The sequence below is a fragment of the Lathyrus oleraceus genome, chromosome 6 (genome assembly GCF_024323335.1).
Source record: "Lathyrus oleraceus cultivar Zhongwan6 chromosome 6, CAAS_Psat_ZW6_1.0, whole genome shotgun sequence".
Classification (NCBI taxonomy): domain Eukaryota; kingdom Viridiplantae; phylum Streptophyta; class Magnoliopsida; order Fabales; family Fabaceae; genus Lathyrus; species Lathyrus oleraceus.
The window spans coordinates 214,579,171-214,602,156 of record NC_066584.1 but is presented as its reverse complement, the minus strand read 5'-3'; the positions used below and the strand labels follow the sequence as shown (position 1 = coordinate 214,602,156).

General features: G+C 36.0%; 1 pseudogene; it reads left to right on the top strand.

Moving 5' to 3' along the window:
- The first annotated feature begins 1,986 nt into the window (after positions 1-1,986).
- LOC127099372 (uncharacterized) lies at positions 1,987-2,086 on the top strand (annotated as a pseudogene).
- Positions 2,087-22,986: the final 20,900 nt, after the last annotated feature.

The following is a 22,986-nucleotide window of genomic DNA, read 5'->3' as shown; positions in this document are numbered from 1 at the left end:
ACATTAGGTAAACCCACACCCTTTAGACGAAAACCACAAAAGTGGATCCCGTAGAATACTATGGATGCGTAGGGGTGCTAATACCTTCCCTTCGCATAACCGACTCCCGAACCCAAGATTTGGTTGCGAGACCCCGTATTGTCCTTTCCTTTTTCAGGTTTACTTCGAGCGTTTCCTTTCCCTCCTTTGGGATGAATAACGCACGGTGGCGACTCTTCTGTCTTTTTCTTTCGCCGGTTGTTTTTTTCGCGCACTGTATTTTTCAAGTTGCGACAACCTGCAGTAAGATGTTCGGTGAAATAGTCTTCTATCAAGTCCGAGGGGAACGGTATCTAACTTAGCTACCAATCTGTCATAGGTGAAATCATCATTTATAGGTAAGTGGTCTGGCTTTAAATGCTCTAGTCTGGAAAGATGGTCAGCAACTACGTTTTTTGTTCCTTTTTTGTCTCGGATATCTAAGTCAAACTCTTGTAGCAAAAGGATCCATCTGAGTAACCTATGTTTGGCATCCTTTTTGCTTAGAAGGTAACAGATAACATCATGGTCTGTATAGACTATAATCTTAGATCCGACAAGATAAGACCTAAATTTATCAATTGCAAAAACTACAGCTACGAGTTCCTTCTCTATTGTCATATAATTGAGTTGAGCGACATCTAGGGTTCTAGCGTAATATATCACATGTAATTTCTTATTTTTTCTTTGTCCTAAAACAGCTCCTACAGTGAAATCACTAGCATCACACATTATTTCAAAAGGTTGAGTCCAATCCGGAGTTTGTAAAATGGGTGCTGAAATTAGCGCTTGTTTTAAATGATTAAAGGCTTCGATACATTTTTTCATTGAAAATGAACTCAACGTCTTTCATCAGAAGGCCGGTCAGGGGTTTTGTTATTTTAGATAAATCTTTGATAAAGCGTCGATAAAAACTGGTGTGTCCAAGAAAACTTCGAACTTCTCTAACAGTCTTAGGAGGGTTAAGGTTTTCTATCACTTCTATCATTGCTTTGTCGGGGTTTGTAAGTTTTATCCTTGGCTTCTCCTTCTTGGTCAGTTTATTTTTTGGATTCCACTGGTTCCCCTCCTTGGTTGGTAGATATATTTTCTTTAGAAGCTTTGGACTCGCTCATTGCTGGTTTATAAGACTCTTCGTAAGCGGTCCCACTTCGTAATGTTATAGAGTTAGCTTTCCCTCGAAGGTTAAGTTGAGGTTGTCCAGGGAATTGTCCTCCAGGTGTAGTTTACGGGGCTTAGTTTTGTGCTACCTGTGAGATCTGGGTTTTAAGCATCTTATTATGAGTAATTATCTGATCAACCTTAGTCCCTAATTGCGTTATCAGTTTGTTTACGTGAATGTTCATGTTTAGGAATTCCTTATTTTGTTGAGTCTGGCCTGATATAAAGTTCTCCATGATCTTCTCAAGGTTAGGCTTTTAGGGCATAACATGCATAAATTGATTTGGTTTTTGGGCTTGAAAACCTTGTGGTCTTTGAGGTGCAAAATTTTGGATAGGGTTCTGGTTTTTATAGGAAAAATTCGGGTGATTCTTCCATCCAGGGTTGTAAGAGTTTGAAAATGGGTTACCTTGGGCGTAATTCACTTGGTCGGTGTTCAGGTCGTTCAAAAGGTTACATTCCGCCGATTCGTGTCCTTTAGATCCACAAAGTTCACACTCTGTGTGGACTACCGCTGCGATGTTAGAGTTTGTAGAAATATGTTCGACCTTAAGGGCTAAAGTATCCATTTTCGCTTGCATCATGTCCATAGAACTTATCTCATGTATTCCACCTTGGGTCTCCTTTTTCTCTACTGATGCTCGTTCAGTTCCCCATTGGTAATGGTTTTGGGCCATATCCTCAATTAGGTCACAAGCTTCAGGGTAAGGTTTTTTCATCAACGCGCCACCAGCGGCAGCGTCAATGCTCATCTTTGTGTTATAATGGAGTCTATTGTAGAAGGTATGAAAGATCAGCAGTTGTTCTAGGACATGGTATGGACAGACTCTTAACAGCTCCTTGTATCTCTCCCAAGCTTCAAAAAGTGATTCTCCTTAGTTTTGAGTAAATCTAGTTGTTTGGTTTCGAAGAACAACAGTGTTACTAGGGGGGAAATATCTAGCAAGGAATACTGTCCTAAGGTCTTCCCAGGTAGTTATTGAGTTAGTTGGAAGTGAATCTAACCACGAACGTGCTCTATCTCTAAGGGAGAAAGGAAATAATCTTAAACGAATCGCATCAGGTGAAGCACATTTAGATTTAAAGGTGTCGGCCAGTTGGATAAAGACTTTTAAATGTTGATTTAGGTTCTCAGTAGCGAGACCCACGAATTGGTTCTATTGCACTAATTGTAGTAAAGATGGTTTTAGTTCAAAATTATTGGTAGGAATGAGGGGGTTTACTATACTAGAACTAGGTTCCTCTCAGAGGGTTGGGCAAATTCCTTAAGAGGTCTCCGGTCACGATTCTCGACCATAGCTTTCTTAATTTGTCCGAGTAAGAGGCGTGTACGAGTGTAACATTCGGGTTCCGCTAAAGGTTCTACTAAATTTCCGGTACTACGGGTTCTTCGCATTTACAGGCTAATAATGCCTTAGACTAGACGGTGTAACAACAAGGTCCGAAATTTGACGAAGTTGGTCCCCGGCAACGGCGCTAAAAACTTGATCGCTATATTCGCAAGTGCACGAATCGCGTTAGAGTAATATAAAAGATTATCGATCCCACATAGACCAAATCGTTAATCTATCGATTACTATTGCTATGATGTTTATCTAATGAGGTACAAATGAGATATTATTGTCGCAAAATAACAGTAAATAAATAAAATGATAAATACAGTGCAGATAAAGATAGGCTTGAATGTATTTCCCTTCAGTTAAACGATGCTTCGATTGTCTAAATAGAACTACTTATGGGAAAATATTTTCTACTCTTGAAAATAATCCATTTATCAGGAACTGTCGCTTTCGCGGATTCAGAACCGAGTTTACCCTTAAATTAAGGACTTTTATTGTCACTTATAAAAGGTGCACAGAACGCTAAAGTAGTAAACCTATTTTTAAGAAATAAGACTCGTAAGCTTAGTTGAAAAGTGATTTTGATTCGGAAAGTTTACAAAAGGAGTTTCCTGATTTTAAATCTATCAACGCGTCCGAAAACAGTTTCAAAAGTCATTTTTCCTTAAAGTGGTAAAAATTCCTAGTTAACTAAGCCAAGGTGCTTTCGCACTCCTTGAGTAGTTAAAATTAACCAAGTTTGTTTCTGAACACTCGAATTAAAAATCAAAAACAGCCCCTAAAGCATTTCTACAGATGCAATATGTGAAACATCTCTTTAACCGCGATCCTTACATTCTAACCTTTGAAAGATTTAGCCAGACATGGTAATACAAACAAATACAACGATATTGAACATGATGAAAAGAAGTTTAGAATGTAAGGCGTGAAGAACAAATAAAGCGTGTAAAACAATGAAAACGAGCAATAAAGATAATGGCGAGAAAATTAAATAAAGTAAAGAAAATGGCAGGAAATTAAATAAAGTAAAGACAATGGCATGAAATTAAATAAAGTAAAGCATGGCAAGGAATTAAATAAAGTAAGGCATAGTAAAGAATTAAATAAAGTAAGACATGGAAAGTAAAATAAAAAGGCGATTAAATTAGAACCTGCTCCAAATGAAGGCTTTAAATCTGGTACAAGAAAGTAAATAAACCTTTGACTTTGAAAATAAAGATGACGGCAAAGTCAAAGTGCTCCAACTCAATTCCACTATGGTGCGATAACCCCTCGATGTGATGGATTACCGCTTTTACAAATGATATTATAGTATTAGTGTTGTAAACTAAGTTGGATGATTTGGAAGTGAACTAGAACGACCTATTTATAGAGGAACTCAACAGTATGCAAAGACCAGGGTGCCCTTCAACTGCTCTTTAGTAGGAATGTGGGATTCAAAGGTGGCGCCCGCGCACCCCTCCATTGCGCCCTCCATGTGAGTAAATGGGGAAGTTCATGGGATCGTGGCAGTTTCCTCCTGGTTGAGGGCTGATGTGTCATGGCTTCTCCTATAGCGGCTGGTATGCAGAACGCCACGAGTACAATATTCGCCGAAAACCCCAATTTTTTGGTCTTTTTGCTTCGTTTCTTCTAAAAAGGTCCTGAAAGAGCTAAATATCTGAAAACAACACAAAAGAAAGCATAACACAAGAAAAATGATAAAAAAAGACCTAATAAACATGTGTAATCCGAGTAAAATACACGGTAGGATTCAGTGTGATCAATCAACAAGGAATCAAAGGGTTTGTTATGACTCACGAGCATGGAGACAGGTTAAGAACCATCCCAAAGGAGTGCACTCAGGATAAAAACCTGTAGATCATGTTCTATGAAATTTCCCAGAGTCTTAATCCCATCCATTGGATATTACAAGTTAGGATGACTGACTCATCAACCCATAATATTCTCTAGAGAAACTCGTCTGAGTGTAGTATCGCGTAATAACTGTTATTAGGTCTACACCTGAACAGTCTCTGAACTACATTCTAGATAGGCCAATTTGGATTAAATGTTCTACGGTCCTCAGCTTCTCGGACCCCAAATTAGTGAAAGTAATGCCTAACCACAAATAACTTGTGTGACATCAGTAAATCCAAAAGGGTCTCCACTGAGTGGATGGGTCTTAAGCCAACTTGTTAAGGACTACTACACAAAAGTTGAACATGACTATACCATCCTCCTATCTTAATTGCACTCAAGTTCGGGTTAGAACTTATCTCACCACTCAGAGATCACTAAGCACAATAGACAAATTATATCACACAAACAAATATACAAACATCAAATATACAAATATATACACATAAGAAAGTAGGCTAAACCCACTGAGGACTACTCCCCAGCAGATTCGCCACTTAATTTTATGTAGTGGTAAATTCATGACCATCAAGATATGGATAAGCTTAACGTCAATAAAATCAGAGTCGCCACCGCGCTTTTATTGTTTCCAAAGGAAAAGGGAAAAGTACGAACACAACCCAAAGATATTAGTTTTCAAATCAAAATTGATAAAATGCTAGAGATTACAGGTAAGGGGGTTGGTTACACAGAGGGAAGGTGTTAGCACCCAAAGTGTCCTAGGTACTCCTAGGGAGCCCTTTTTTATGTGTGCATATGTGTTTGGTATACAAGATGTTTGAGAAAAAATAGAGTGTAGGGATTAGAAATGAATTGATTAATTATATTTTTTGTGTTTGACAAGACCTTCGATCTTGTGCCTACTTACCAACATAGAAATGAGGGATCAAAACCACATAGTTCGTGGTAACAATTTGAAAGTTGGTGAATTGCTTTTAATCAAAAGTTTAAATGAAAAGGGCACAAAGGGCAAAAAAATGAGTGAAGTTTTTAGTTCTTTTTGTCTTTTGAAATTTTAAGTCAATATGATTAAGTTTATTTACAATTTGATTTAAGAAAAAGAGTTTTAAAATCCATTGGCATAAGGCCAAAGTTTTTATTTAAAATAAGGTCTAAGTTTGAAATCACAAGCAAAGAAAGTTTTTTAAAAGAGGGAGAGATTTGAAATTTAAGAAGTGGGAGGAGATGAAGAGGCTACCCTAAGCATAAAATTAAAAGTTAAGAGTTGAAAAGATCTGACCAATGGGATGCAATCCAACAGACAAGAATGTCATATAGAAAACCAACTTTCCCTTTGGACTTTGAATCAAGCAATAATAAATGAGCAATTAGCAATATCCAGACATCAAGAAGATAAAGGCATCAAATAAAGATAGCCACATCCAAGCAAGCGAATCCCATAGCTAGCAGTCTTCTTTGTCTTCCTATGTACCAGATGAAATATTCCTTGATCAACTCAGAACAAAGCATCATAAACAAGATAAAAAATAACAATTAACACCAAGACAAAGTAGCAGATGAATTTAAACAGAGTCCAAGGCTTAGTTCACAATAACTTGGTCTCAAAATGTTGGCATTGGCCAAGTCCTTTTTGTACAGGGAATGTTGCATAATCCTAAGTCCAAAAGTTCAGATCAAGATCAACAGTCCGACAAATATTTTTTGGGTTTTTGTTGTTTATTAAGTGTTTTAAGGTCATAAGACGACAAACAAAATCAGAATGCACAAGCAATATATACAATCACAAGATATGGCTCAAATGAGCAAAGGGAAAATTAGATAAACATAAACAAGTTAAATGGAATGTAAATGGCAATGAATGATAAATGACTGAAATTTAAATTGCATAAAGTAAATGACTTGAAAGTAAAGCAATATTAACAAGAGTTAGTCAAATGTTAGTCAAGTGTTAGTGATGTCTTTTAATTGATTAAGTCATTCTTTGGAGAACACTCAACCATCCATTCATATGCATGGATCCTTGAACCAAGACATCTTCCATGGGAAGGAAAAAAGGTCAAGTTTCCATACAATACCATGAAGGATGGGAGACTTTCAATCTCACTTACTAGAATGTTATTGCCTTTAGGGTCAAATTTAGCTCTATATTAAGCAATTGTAATTGGACTTATGTAGAAGTCACAACTATCTGAGGCCGGGAAATAAAAATTTAGGTGTCAATGCATGGTATAATGAACCAAACTTCTAAAACATACCACACACTAAAAGTAAAGATCAAGAGGGATGAACCTATCTCAGTCATACTTGTATTGGTTCATCTGACACAAGGTCACTGATGAACCAATTAGCCTTAAGACATTAGAGATTTTATTGGTTAAATGAGGGAATGGGAAAGAATAGGGGAAGCTTAGCTATGGTGAATGCAGGACCATGTTTAGCACGGTAGAGTTTTGGTTGGCAAGGAAAAAATGACCAAGTTATGGCATGGTATGCATGATTTTGAAAATGGGCCAAGTTACTTGGAAATGATGAATCAAGGCAAAGTGGGTTAAATTAGGTCTTAGGTGGTCAAGAAAGGGTGAGTTGACTTTGGTCAAAGTTGACCAAAAAGTCAACAGTTGACCAAAGTCAACACATGGTCAAAGTTGTCAAAATTTGTATTTTTCCATGTAATGGTTAAGGTAATGGATTGTAATGGTTTAAAATGGTTTGAAATGGATTGAAAATGGTTTTCTCTTTGTACATGTATGCTTGATTTTGAAATGAATGAACATGACTTGACTTGTAAATGGAATGAGCATATTAACAAGGTTGATGAACATAGTTATGACTTGATGAAATAAGGCTAAGGCTTGAATGAAACACCAACCATGAATCAATAGGCATAACCCCCAATTGGATTGTGATATAATAGGCTTTAGTTCTTTGGATCTACAAGGCCATGAATGCTCCAACAATCGATGGACACAACAACAAGACATTGAGACCAAGATGGATTGGATACAAGACGAATGACCAAATGAAACCAAGCCAAGAATGGACCAAGTACTTGAGGTGATCTGATGAAATGACATGGGTGGAGCCAAGCATGGAAGCTATGGGACCATGGGTTTGAGCCAAGACCCAAGGTCATGGGGGACAAGGATCAAAGTGGTACCAATCAATCAATGGGTGAAAAATGGATGAAATTAGGGTTTTGGATGTCACTAGATGGAAAGTCAAGCCACAAAGTCCATCAATACCATTCCCTCATTGATTAGGGTTTCCACGGGGCCTACTTCCTCTACAAGCCTCTTAAATCAATCCAAGATGCTTCAACAACAAGTTGTCCAACGTATGAGCCCTCATTAGGGTTTTGATGACCAAGACAAGGCCAAAAGAAGCTTCATAGGATCCATCATCATACCATTAAGAATTAGGGTTTTGAGTGCCTCTGAGGATAACTTAGATGGCACTTTGCTAAATTCATGCCTCCATCATCAAATGATTAGGGTTTTACATCCCCTATGCTTTTATGAAAGTCCAAGTCACACCTTTAAAGTTATTCCACAAATGTTTGTTTGCCAAAGTCGATAACTGTGTGTCATACCCCAAAATATCCCCTCCGCGGCCATATTTATCCATATTTATTCATTCTTTCTCTATTGCTCCATTCAACTCCATGGATCATTAATCAATACCTTCATTTAATATTGTCGTACCTCGAAAAATGAGAACACGACCTAGCAAAGTGCAATCGCATGCTCGCAATGATGGACTGAATAGAGTCGTACCGAACTTTAATTATTCCTAAAAAGGAAAGGGGAAATATCGATAAAACCCAAGAAAGAACGACAATGATTATGGTCGTCGCAACCAATATCAGGGTTCGGGAGTCGACTACGCAAGGGGAAGGTATTAGCACCCCTCACGTCCGTTGTACTCAACGGGAACCGTTAGGTTAGTTGTGTGCGTTAGTGTTAACTTAGAAATGTTAGGATCCTCAAGTTATTATGAGGGAAAGAATAATAGGATAAAAAGAAGAGAGAAGATGTTTTTTGGATTTTGCAACGAAGGGGACTAAATATATTATTATTACAACAGTGTTACAATTTTTGTATATCAACTCAAAGTAATTGAAAAAGAGGAAGTTAAACACAATATGCACACGCGTTGTCCACAATAAGCATGCATTACTACAAAATCAAAATAGAAGAAAAACACAAACTATGAAAACAAATATTAACACACTACAAATATAAATATATATAAATATATATATATATATATATATATATATATATATATATATATATATATATATATATATATATATATATATATATATATAAAAGACTGAAAATAAAAAAATATATATAACTAAACAAATATAACTATAGATTATAATTAGTAAAATTAGAAATAGAGATATTATAACTGAATTAAAAAATATAAAAGGTATCTACTAAAATTAAAAATATATAAGCATATACTCGGTAACAATATAACTTGAAGTAACAGTATATATAAAATTCACAAACAAAACTACGTAAATGTGAAAAATTAAAATAAAAACAAAAATTATATATATATATATATATATATATATATATATATATATATATATATATATATATATATATATATATATATATATATATATATATATATATATATATATATATATATATATAAACTGAACCGAAAGTTTATATACATGGAAAAAAAAAACTAAGAAAATGAAAAGTATATATGTATACTCAACCAAACGTAATATATATAGATAAATTAAAAAATAGATAAACTTAAAAAATGAAAGTACACTTATATATATTGTAGATGTTTGATTGGCTGCATTTTATGGTAAAACACTAACTGGACTCTAATGTCTCGACTGATGTCGTGACATGCTGTGGAGATGTTTGATTGACTGCATTATGTGTTAGATCATCTAACTGTACTCTGATGTCTTGGCTGATGTCATGACATTCTGAGTAGTATACCGCAGGTTTAGCTAATACAGGATTTATTGAATGTCAAACTGGATGTTATGACATTCATCCCTGTCAGCAGATACTGAGGAATAGAACAGTTGGTGTTCTGCTATAACTCAGTATTTATTTTTAGTCTGTTTATCAAGAAAATAACAGACCTGGCATAAGGCCTACTGTCTGAATGTCAAACTGGATGTTATGACATTCATCAGCGACATCATATACTGAATAATAGGCAGGTTGGTTTTCTGCTTCAGTTCAGTATGTATCTCAGTCTGTTTATCAAGAGAATAACAGACCTGGCATAAGGCCGTTGTGTAAATGTCAAACTGGATGTTTTGACATTTATTACTGTAAGCTGATATTGAAGTATAGACAGATCGGTCTGCTACAGTACAACATTTAGCACAGTCTATTTTCAGGAAAATAACAGACTTAGCATATGGTCTATGTTCTGGACGTCAAACTGAATGTTGTGACATTCATTCCTGATAGCATATGCTATTTGTGGAGGTCTTGAAGACTCAATCAGAATAAACAGTTTCTAAATATGGAGATATTTTAGGAACTAAATATGGAGATATTTTAGGAACTAAATATGGAGATATTTGAGGAACTAAAACATTGAAGACCTTGATTGTAGCAGAAACTTTCTGCTGGCTTTGTAACAGCAAAGAAGAAGTTTGCTGCGATTTTTGAAGGCCCAAATCCAGTTGGGTGATTAGGTTATAAATAGCAAATTGTAACCTAATTTTTGTAAGCCTCATGGAATGAAAATTTAGGGGTGTGTGTGAGGTAAACCTCCCAACCTGTGGGAAGGTTACCATGTGTTTCTCAGTGTTCCAAAACTGAGAGTATTTGTGACTCAAAGCCTGTAGGCAAGAGTTATTATGTTCTTGAACGAAGCTGTGAAGCAAGTTCAAGTTGTTTAAACATTACAGTGTAATTGTAGTGATAGGAATGGAAACTAGAGGTTTCTATCTAGGAGTTCCTAGGTATATATTGCATTGGGTAGGGATTAAGTGAAGAGTTGTAAACGGGGGAGTTTAACTCTGAATTAATACTGCTGATAGTGGATCTTCTTCCTGGCTTGGTATGCCCCAAGATGTAGGTGAGTTGCACCGAACTGGGTTAACAATTGCTTGTGTTTTTACCTTCTGCACACTATATTTTGTTTGTTATAACTCAGTCTGGTTTTAGTCTGTTTATGAAGGGAAAAACAGATATGACACATAGCCTGCAGTCTGAATGTAAAACAGAATGTTATGACATTCATCATTGACTGCTGATATTGATGGATTGGTTGGTATGTTACAGCTCACTCATCTGTAATGTTGGGACAGGTGATGTTCAAACCAATGTTGAGACATCATGTTGATAACTGGTCAGGATAAATAAACTTAAGGGCTATGTTTGATCTCTACTGTGTGTTTGCACTAGATGGACAGAACTGGATGTTCTTCTTTCCATGGTGGTATATTAGCAGATGTTGTAACATCTGTGAATGTGTGCATATGAGTACTGGATCATAATTTATATAACTGTCTTGCTGTATTTGCAACAATGTTAGATCAGATGTCATGATATGGAGTAGAACATCTGAACTCAGACTACACCAGAATTTCATATATAAAATGAAAAACAAATTTAATAAATAACTAATAACATAAACCATATATATGAGATACATATGACATATAAAGCTAATACCATAAACAGTATATATATCAACTAAATTAAAAAATAAATATATATATCAAAAGGTAAAAGCATATGCATACATAAAAAGTATATAATCAAAATATAAGAAAAAGAAGGTTAGTGATATATGGAGTTTATAGTGTTGAAATCACCAAGAGTGTATCATAGAGTATGTAGTAAATGAAGATATGGTCAGTGGGAGAAGGTTTGAGTATTTTTTTTTTAGAAAGTTTGAAGATTAAATTGAAATTCAGGGGCTACAGTATCGAGGAGAAAGTAGTGATGTTAAAAGAACGAAAATTCTCTTTTTCCTCAAACTTTTTCCTCTTGTTTCTTTATTAGCTTTTTCTAATTTTTTGATCTAAAAAAACCCGAGAGAGATGGCTTGTGGTAGGTGCCGGTGAGCATTGGTGATTGGTTTTTTTCTCTCACTAGTTAATGAAACAATATATAGTGCATAATAGGATTCTCTAATATTTTCATAATTCCACAAATGTCCCTTTAAACTATTATTTAGTGACAACATGAATTAAAACAAATTAACCAAAATAAATTTCAAACAAAATTAAATAATAAAAATAAAATTGAAATAAAACTATAAAAAAATCATATTTATTTTTCATGAACATCTTAACAAAAAGATAAAAATATATGGGCTCAAAATGAATAAAAGTCGGGCGCAAAAGTGCTCAAAAAATTAAAATGAATGCACCAAAATGATCAGTGTGAAATAAACTTATTGGAAAAATACAGCGTTTCTTTTAATTTTGAAATAAATTTTGACAGGTTAAACAGACTTGAGGTGATAAAAAAATAGCCAAAAAATTAGCTGAAAAATAAATGGAGCATACCAAATTAAACTACACGAAACGTAGATTAATAAAGTTGATGTCTGGAAGATTGATTTTAAAAAATTTTGTCCACTGATTTGACGCACATCCGTGGATTAATTCAACCAGTTTGCCTATAGATCCGAAAAAAAAAAATTTGACTGATATTTTAGGAACTATGCGGTATGGAATGCATGGTATGCTATATAGAGATGTGACAACTATGATGAATGTATGGAATCCGTGATTAAGGGTCAAAATCAGGGTGTGATAGTTGCCCCTATTTAAGTATCTTCAATAATAGAATATGAAGTAGGACACTCTTCATATGATCATCGTGGAAGATAGTTAAATACTAAGAAGACTCGGATTTTGATCCTAAATCCTTATGACATGATATGATATGATATGCGCTGATGCAAGACTCTCTCCTTTTTTATTTTGATCTGCTAGGGATATGATCAGACATAAGATAAACCCTAGCAGGATGATTTATGATGGATGGAAAATGAAATAAAGATCTATGGGGAGTGATGTAGACATATAGTAAAGGTGACCCACATAAAATAAAAAACGAGGGTAGAAATTCACAAGAGATAACAATCCTGCTAGAGGAAAGACAACTGGGGAATATGCGCAAAGGTTTTAACAACAGGTTCATGCATGACCTGACAAAGCTGGAATATTCAAAGAGTGCTCAATTAACAGGTTCAAACATGACCTGACAACATTTGGGAAAATATAAAGAAGGTTTGAACGACAGGTTCAGACATGACCTGATGGAAACATGAACATCAAGGAAAGTTTAGTCAACAAGTTCATACAAGACCTGACAACACTGGAAGAAAATCAAAGAATTCCATCAGTTAGTTCATACATGACCTGACCATTGGAATATTCAAAGAGTTTCAATAATAGGTTCAAACATGACCTGACTATGTTGGGGGATATCAAAAGGTTCCATCAATAGGTTCAAACATGACCTGACAATACTGAAAAATATACAAAGAAAGTTCCATCAACAGGCTCGTGTGTGACCTGACAGTATCAGAAAATTCAAAGCGTTTTAACAACAGGTTCAGACATGACCTGGCAATACTAGAAAATCAAGGAAAGTTATATCAATAGGTTCATACATGACTTCAACATTAGAATATTCAAAGTAAGTTTCATCCATAGGTTCATACATGACCTAACAATACTTGGAAAAATCGAGGGGAGTTTTATCAACAGGTTCATACATGACCTGACGACACTGGAAAATTCAAAGAAAGTATATCCACAGGTTCATGCATGACCTGACAATTCTGGAGGTTTCACAAAGATTTTAACAGGTTCATACGTAACCTGACAACACTAGAAAACCCAAAGAAAACTTCAATAACAGGTTCATACATGACCTGACAATATTGGAAAACATACAAAGCAAGTTTCATCAATAGGTTCATACATGACCTGACACTTTATGATACATCTGACAGTTATGGAGATTTCTCACAGAGAAATTATGAAAAACAAAGATAAATAAGAGTCTTCTTATAAGTAGATCATCCACACAAAATGAATGATTCTTCACAAAGAAATCAAGCAAAACCAACATCATTGGAGTTTTCTAACATGAAAAACCTCCATGCTTCTGGGAATTCCTCGAGATGATGAGTCATACATAACTTTCACGGAACCATCAGGTAAGACAGGGTAATCAAACTCTTTGTACGTGCCAACAACAATTGGACTTTGACCGTAAGCAATTGGTTATAACCAGCTTTTAACGGATTTTTCAAACAACAATTGGACTTTGACCGTAAGCAATGGATTACAACCAGCTTTTAACAGATTTTGCCAACAACAATTGGACTTTGACCGTAAGCAATGGATTACAACCAACTTTTAACGAATTTTGCCAACAACAATTGGACTTGATAAAATTCATTAGAAAAACAATTACCGGCTACAACAGGAGTTTGCCAGCAGCAACTGGACTTGAAATGATATTGGCGACAACCAAACTTCATATACCAATTACGATTATATTTACAAACAGAGTGGCGGTGATGCCAAAAACAATTGGGTTTAAAATAAGTTCTAGTAACAACTGAGCTTGGAATAATGCTAGTGACAACTGAATTTTAGGAGACACCAATGAGTCTTGAAATAATGTTAGGGAATGGCATATGGGTTCTAGAAGTGTGCCAGAGCAAAAATGACATGTCCGGGAATTGATCGGAGAGTAAAAGAAACAAATTTTGGAAATGCATCAGAATTACAAGTGATATTATGGAAATACATCAGAATACAAACACATCCGGTAATACATCGAGAAAATTCTAGAAATACATCAGAATACAAGACATACATATTCAAGAATACATCAGATAGGTGAGGAAACATCTGGAAATACATCAGACAAGCTATGGAAATACATCAATAAACAAAGCAGTAATCCACATAGACAAATTTTTTTGATAGGTTCCAACTGAGTTGGACTTGAAAATGACTGCGAAAATTGGATGATGGTTTAAGGGCACCAAAGACAAACTGGAATTAGAGGTCAAAGGATATAAAATCAACAACAAGATCTGGGTCAATACAAAATGAGCACGAAGTATATTTCTGTTATGTGTGATTTGAATTTATTTTTATGCATGATATATGAATGATCATGATATAAAAATGCTGACACTTGAGTGGACTGGGAGTTTGTAAAGGATTTTTATAGAGGTCATGATTCCTTAACACCGAGAAATCAACCAAATATTTTGTGATAGATGTTGTCAAAGGAGAATTCTATCAAGTTTGACAGCCATAACTTAGCCAATGCGATCCTTTTGGAGGATTAATGAATCGTGCTAGCACAATTTTCGGACACTCGTCTTAAACTCAATAGTTGTTGACGTATGGCAAAATTTGTTTGAGCAGTTTGAAAGCATGAAGGAGGGCTGCCCCTCTGTGGCTCATCTTTCCCCTAGTATGCTAGTTCCTTGAAAATGTTCACCTTGAAAGTGAGTTTGAAACAACTTAACATGAGACGATCTCGAGATGGCTTTCCCCAAGTGTTTGAAACTTGCAGTGGTTTGCCCCTGATTAACCAAATATTGGAATGATAGACTTTTGATTGACTGTCCTTGGCTTGTTGGACTCAATGAGCTTTTGAGGTGGATCCCCCTTGTCTGAGTCTTGAAGCAAATTACTCTTGGCTAGATGACCCTTAGGGTGATTGGCTCGGATTGACCGATACTCAAAGTGATTTGCCCCTTACTGGACTTCTTTCACTTTATCAAGTTCTTCAACTGTATATTGTTGGAATTTCTTTGATGCTAAATGTTGACTTGCAAATAAGATTGGTCATTCAAAACATGGTAATTTTAATGCAATTCTTATGCAAAAATTTGAAATCAAAATTTATTGATACGAACGGGTGAAATATAGTGAATGAGTCATTGATAAGAACACAATAATGATCAAGTCATTCACAGTATTCAAGTTGGTGCCATCAAATGATTAACAAAAAAATTTTGGAGTCAAGTTAACACAACCTTGTTGTAGTATGCTTTCAGAATAAACCTGCCTCAGTTAGGTCTTTTAAGGGTTGTAACAAGGTCTGGTTCACGGTTCTTTGAAACAAAAGGATATAAGGCTCAAAATTTATTTTTTACCCACCCTTCTTCTTGATGATCTCCAGTTCCTACGTTCAGTTAATTCAATACACGCATTCGACTTCGAAGGTGCGAAAGTGAAAATGAGGATTGAAGATGAGATTTTCATGAAATGGCAGTCACCTTATTTGGTTTTTATTGAGGATTTCGGTCCATCGGGATGCCCTGATTTTTGCCTAAGCCGTTTTTTGAGGTGTTTGACTTAGCGGGCTTTTCTTTTTGAAAGGCAGAGACTGCCACGTTATTGGTGGATGAGGATCAACCAACACTAATTTTAGCTTTTCTCGGCTTCTTTGACACTTCAACATGTGCGTGAAGGATAACATGTGGTTAAACCTAATTGGAGGGTGTACAGATGGATGAATTCTTTTGAAAGATCGAATGCTTGGTCAAACTTTCTGAACACAACTACCCTGCCCCAGGTTAAGATTAAAGGTTTTAGATCCGAAAGAAACACAAAATTCTAGGCTCAAAGTGGTTGACTAGGGATTAACTCCTTATCACTTCAGTGTTTGGGGATTTGAAACAATGCCATACATCATCGACAAGGTTTTCTTCAAAAGCCTACCACAACAATTTCAGGTGTTTCATTTTCATGATCCTCATGCTAATATTTGTTAACACAACAACTTGATAAACAAAAGTGAATGAGAGATGTATTTTTTTTGTTTTTGACATAAATGAAAAACAAGTGAATACGAATGGATTAATTCAAAAGATGCATAAATATTTCATTAATCTTACCAATTCATAGAAAACAACAATGCTTAAGAGCAACTAACAATCAACATTCAAGGAAATTATAAAAGAAATGCTGAAACATTCAAATGATTGTCAACTTTAGGGAATTGACTTCTTCAAACTTGATCCATTAACTTTGGGAGACACCCCTTGAGGGCTTCCTTCTTGAAAATCTATGCACTTATTGTCAATCAATTGTTGTACTTTGGCTTTGAAAGCGTTGCAGTCTTCAGTTGAATGCCCTTTTGATCCAGCATGATATCCACATTGCACATTTTGGTCATACCCGGGTGGGTAAGGTTGTGGAATCGGCTTGAGAGACTTGGGAACCACCAACGAGTTTTGAATCAGAGGTTGTAGAAGTTGGCTATATGTCATGAGGATTGGATGACGAGAAGAATTTCTTCTTTCCAAGTTAATTCGAGGCCTAGGATGATTTTGATATTGATTTTGATATCTCGGGCCTTGGGCTCGTTGATTTGGATGAGAAGCAAACCAAGATTGTTGGTAATGGTTGTTGGTATAGCACTTTGGGCATTGCTAACTGCTCATTTTCAGCCACTTGAAGGTTGGGATCAACAAGCTTTTTGATATTGGCACGACGATCTTCAAATTCTTTTCCTTCAATCTCATAATCGGATGCAACCCTCTTGGATCCACTACTCACTTCTCCTTTACTTCCGTTGGCATGGGACTTGACATTAGAAATCCAAGATGTATGCACCTGAGCTTTCCTCCTTGAGTGTTTGTGACCTTATGCCAATCAATCTTTGCAGTTTGAACTTAAAACTCTGGCATTCCTCGATGGAGTGCCTCGTTGTTCCAGTATGGTATCCGCAATTGACCTTCGGGTGATCTTCTTCAAAGACTAAGCTCTTTTTGTTAATCAGTTCTCGTACCAAGGCTTTCAGCGCTAAGCAAGAATCTAGGTCATGTCCCAATGCTCTTGTATGGAATTCACATGTTGCATTTGGATTGTACCATGGAAGGTATGGTGACGTAGGTGTGAGAGCTCGAGGGGTCACCAAAGCATTCTGGATCAGTTGCGGGTAGAGCTTGCTATATGGCACTGGAATTAGGTCATTGTGATCTCTATTCCCCTTGCTCTGATTCTAATGTTTGTTCTGAACCTGACTTCGATGATTTTGAGGAGGAATAGCCAGAGGATGTTGATGATGACATCCTGAGGGAGGATCATATGTCGGTAGATGAGGAGTTGCCATATAAAATTTCCTTTGACTAGGGGTAACATCGGATAAATGTGGAGCAGTAGCTCCCTTCGTTGCAGTAATGGGCATGGGATAACCCTCTTTTCTCAATAAGGCTTGCAGGGTTTCCACGAACCATCCCATTTGGCTCTTCAAAATGTTGAGTTCCTACTTCAATTCTTCTTGACTTTTCCTTAGCTCGTTCATCATCTCTTGAGACATGGTTCTTTATTCTAAAAGCGTATCAGGAATCACTTTGCTGATCATGGACAAAGGATGGATGAGTTTTTTTGTATTTTGTATGGAAATGATATGCATTATGATGAGATGCAGATGCAACGGAATGTGAATGAATGCAATGCAAGCCATGCATATTTGTTTTTTTCTCAATACACGGGTTCAAAAGTCTGAGGTGTAGCGGTGTATTCATCACTTTATGATTTATTGATTAAATCAAAAGCAAAGCATACAATGAGTCGAGTCGCCACCGCGCTTTTATTTAACCAAAGGAATGGCTAAAAAGCGAACAAAAGCCTAACAAGTTTTACACATAGAAAACTAATGAAAAGGTCAGAGATCTGGGTAAGGGGTTAATTACGCAATGGGAAGGTGTTAGGCACCCACAACGTCCTAGGTACTCCTAAGGAACCTCTTTTCACAACTTGTTGTATGAAATGTTATTTGTTTATGAAATATTTATTGTGCAAACATGGATTGAAGGGATGAGAGAAAGAATATGGAATTTTTATTGTTTTTGTGTTTGAACGGATGAACCCGTTGCCTACGTACCTTTCCATGGAAGGTAAGGATCAAAACGCCGTAGTTCGGCTAAAAGATTTCCAAAAGGTGAATTGATTGATTTTAAACAAAAGCCCTAAGGTCTTTCATTATCCACGGGAGAAAACTCAACCTATATCAACAACAAGTCCACCATGTGAGAATAGCTTCGACATACTAGAGGGGTTAACCCTGTTTTCAGTATGGAAGTCTTACGGTTCGATCACTAAGGACAAAAGGTGAGATTAACATCAACCACTAAGATAATTGAGATCTATGGGTAATCTATGAAAACTTGATTAAGAAGTGGACTTGGGCCACAAAAGCAATTGAGTGAGTGAAATTAACCAGTTTGGAGTGTTCACAAAATATGGTCAAAGTATGATTAGAATTCAATTCAAAAGAAGTATTGTGAAGATGGAGTTGGAAAATCAAAGGCTTAATGCCTAAGTTTCTAATTTGAAAAAAAAACAGATGAAAATGTTTGCACAATAATTTTCAAGTTTTGGGTTAACATGCAAATGGAGGTTTAAAGCAACAAAAGGTGGGAGAGCGAGGAAGTAAAACTTCTTAGATGTTCACCTCTTGAGATCATATGTAGATGTTCCAAGTGATTCCTTTGGAAAAGGCAACACAAAGCAATAGGCAAGTAGAACAAGGTAAATGGATACCGGACGCCAATCAATGGACTTATACCAATCTCCTAAGACAAAAAGAAACATGGATACCAGATGCCAATCAATGGACTTATACTAGTCTCGCAAAGCAAAGAAAACAATGATACCAGATGTCAATCAATGGACTTATACTAGTCTCACAATGCAAAGAAACAAGGATACCAGATGCCAATCAATGGACTTATACTAGTCTCCTACCATATCACAGGAAACAACTGCCAATTAATGGACTTATGCTTGCCTCTTCCATGGACAAAACAATATGTTACAAAGTGATGAACAATGTTTATGAAATGATATACAAGTAATGATGATAAATGCACAAAGGCACACATAAGCAAACATGTACAGATGAATCAAGTAAGCAAACACACAAGTCAATTAGCACACACTATACACAATCAATTAGGCTCAAGCAAGGTTAGGCTTTACAGCCAACTGGAACGGGGTATTTTGAGCTCTTAACCCTAACATTGAGAGTTAGGGTGAAGCAGATGAAATGGAGATGAGGGGTGTGCCTCATAGCTCTTATCCCTGGTCAGGGAGAGCTTTGATCAATGGAAGGTGTGGGAGTTTAGAAAGTAGGAACTCTTCTCCATAAATGATTGACTCTATAAGATCTTGGGTTCTTATTCACAATGCATCAACACATGGTGTGAGCAAAGTGAATGACACACTGAGTAACAGGAGATGGATTACACATCTCTTTTATCTACCAATTTCCTCTTAAGAGGACTTTACCTGCTTGGCACAAAATTAAACAATCACAAGCATTGCCTCTTAAGGAGGGCTTCAGACAGGTGCCTACCAGTAACAGTAGGTCTTCCAGACTACATGAAGATTAGGGATCATACCTAAGTGGTTAAGCAACCAAGCAAAAGCAAAGTTCAAATGAACTTAAAGCTACTTAGGTACCTGTGGAAACACTAAACAAATCAGTACAATGCTCAGACAAACAGACAACAGTCAATAAGCAACAGACAATCCCAATGTACAAAATGTGTAAGCCATAAGGCAAACTCAAATGAGTTAGCATCAACCTACAAAACACACAAGTGTTAGAAACCAAATTCAAACATCAACAATCACATGATGAAGCATCATCAACTAGGGAACTTGGATGTTTAAACCTGAAATCAAAACTCAAATGTAAGCAACAAACAACTAGGTCAAAGCCTAGGGTCAAAGATGGAGAAAAAATTCGAAATAGGGGATGAAATTTAACACAAAGTAACTTCAAACACATATTGACATATCCTAAAAAGGCTCACATCAAAATCAGTCATCAAATGCGTTTCATGATCAAGTGAAGTCCAAGGCAATTTCAAAGCTCATATGTGATCATCATGAATGAAAAATTCAAATCAAAACAAAAATGATTCAAATAAATCTGGAAAAATTCATGAACATTCAAGACATCTAACATGATCAACGTACAAAAAATCAGAAGAATCAGAGATCATTTGGCATAGAAATCAAGTTGCACAAGTTGGACAATCAAAGGTGTGACACAAATTGTCACACCAAGTTAACACAAGCATAAAACAGAAATGGTAATTGAGAAAAATGTCAAACCAAAACCAAAATGTCAAGCAGTGTATCTAGAATCAGCATGCAAAATTTCACATTCATTGGATTATTTTTGAGCATTTTATGACAAGATAAGCAAGGCAAGGTCAAATATGCATATGTGTTCAAACATCCTAGGGCAAATTAATTTTCCAGCAATCCACAACTTTCCAATTCATGATCATAAAAAACTAGATAGAATAAGGAGCATTTTGCAAAAAATTGGGATGAAATTGGATAAATTTTCAATTTGTTGTGATTTTATGAATTTAATGAAAAATTTGAAATCAAAAATGAGCATAGCATAAAAAATGGGAGGGAAAAGGAATAAAATGCAAGGCAATTGGAAAAACGCGCTCGGCCAGGATCGAACCTGGTCCGAATTTGAATTTGAGCGTGCAAGCTAAAACGACAACGTTTAACTAAAGCCCTAGCGCTGGAAGCGATTCCCAGAATCCGTAGCTAAATCCATGAACATTTCGTAGCTAAACCGAAGCAAACTCGTAGCCAATCTGGAAACGCTATGAACTTCAAAGGTTGAAGATGAAGATGAAGATGATCTTCATACGAATTTCCATAAAATCAAAAAAACGTTTCAGAATCCAACAAAAACTACACCATTCGAATCATCATTCCATGCACATCAAAGATCCATAAACAAATCATGCAAAAACATCATAACAAGTGCAGATCGAAGGAAATAAAATTTTAACATCAAACTTTCAATCAAGCATAACTTCATGAATATTGCGCCATTTCACTAAAATTTCATATCAAAATCATCACCAAGCCAAGATCTACACAAACATAACAAAGAATTTGAGAATTAGAGAGGTCGAATCCTGACCTCTTGAAGAACAGCAAGCTGAAATCGTGCTATCCAAGGCTTGTAATGGTTCCAAAGCTCCTCTATGATGCTTGTTGAGATGATTGATGGAAAAATTGAAGCTCAAACGCACTTGAATCCAGTAGATTTTGAAATCACCATTGAACCTTCAAGCTTCGAGTATGTTCAAATATGGCACGATTTGCTTCCATTCCACGTTCAAACTTGCTCAGAAATGCTTCATGATCATGAATCCATCAATAGAAAATGCTATTGTGTGAAGAATTTGGAAAATATTTTGAGAGAAAAATTTGGTTGATTTCAAGATTCAGATCTGAAATCTGTTGTTAATGATGAAAGCAGTTATGATTAACAATATATAGGTCCTACTAATGATGTTGAAAACCTGTTTAAGCCAAATGCAATTGAGATTAGAAACTTATGAGGTGTATGTACAAAATGGTATTTTCACCTCATGCACTTCATGCATGCGTGAACAATGCTCAACTCTGACCCAAAACCTCTTAAATAAGGCTCATGCACATTTATGGATTGGTATTTTATGCATATAATCATCCAAAATGATTTTATGAAATTTCCTTCAAAAATATTCATGAATGAGCACATGATTATGCAAGTGAAATTCATGCCATCTAATGAGATGTTTGGAAATTGCATGTCATGATGAACAAAAAGCCAAAAGAACCACCCAAATTGGAGCCTTGGTTCAAAAGTTATGCCCATTTGAATTTTTAAGCACACTTTGCCATGATTTGATCATATCTCCTCAACCACACATTAGAAAACCATGATCTTGGACATTTTGGAATTGGGAGAGAAAGATCTACAACTTTCTTGTTCAACAAAATTTCATTTGAAGCTTTTTTGATGATGTAATATTGAGTTGAAGTTGGTCCAAAACCTTTCCATTTTTGGAAAGTTCAAATTATAGGTCACTTGCTATTTTGGGAAAGTCTTGACTTGACTTCAAATTCTTCAATGTGAGTGTTTGAAATGTCAAATGAAACTTGTTTGAACATGAATGAAGTATTTCCAATCACTTCCCCACCTCCAAATCCACAGTTGACTTTGCAGTTGACTTTTCTAGGTCTTCATATGACTTGAGAATGTTCTGATGAAATTCAAGCCTCTACCACTTGGGATTTTGTTTCAAAATGTCATCATAGCTCATGTGAACTCTTGTGAATGATTGTGGGGTCCAAATATCAAGAATGACCATCATCTATTGCTCAATGAATGCCTTTAACTACTTTGACCTGTTATTGCTTCATCTGCAAGACAAAGGTTAGATGACATATTTTTATACTTATGGTTAGTGATTAAAAGAAAAGCAAAGACATATAAATGCAAGGAATGCTTGGTGATCAAGAACCACTCTCAAAAGGGGATCCCACCCACAGGGAAGGAAGCAAGGTGTCCAATGATCCTTGAGGCTATGCAATGATTTGGTATGATACCATGAGGGATCTTAGGGACAAAATTGGGGTCTTACAGATGCCCCTATTTAAGGTCATTCTAGGCGGAGAAGTGAAGGTTAAAATATTCATCTCGACGCGATAGAATGGGCTTAAATAACAATAATGAGACAAATTTTGGTCCCTAAGAGACCTCATGATGCAAATGTATGA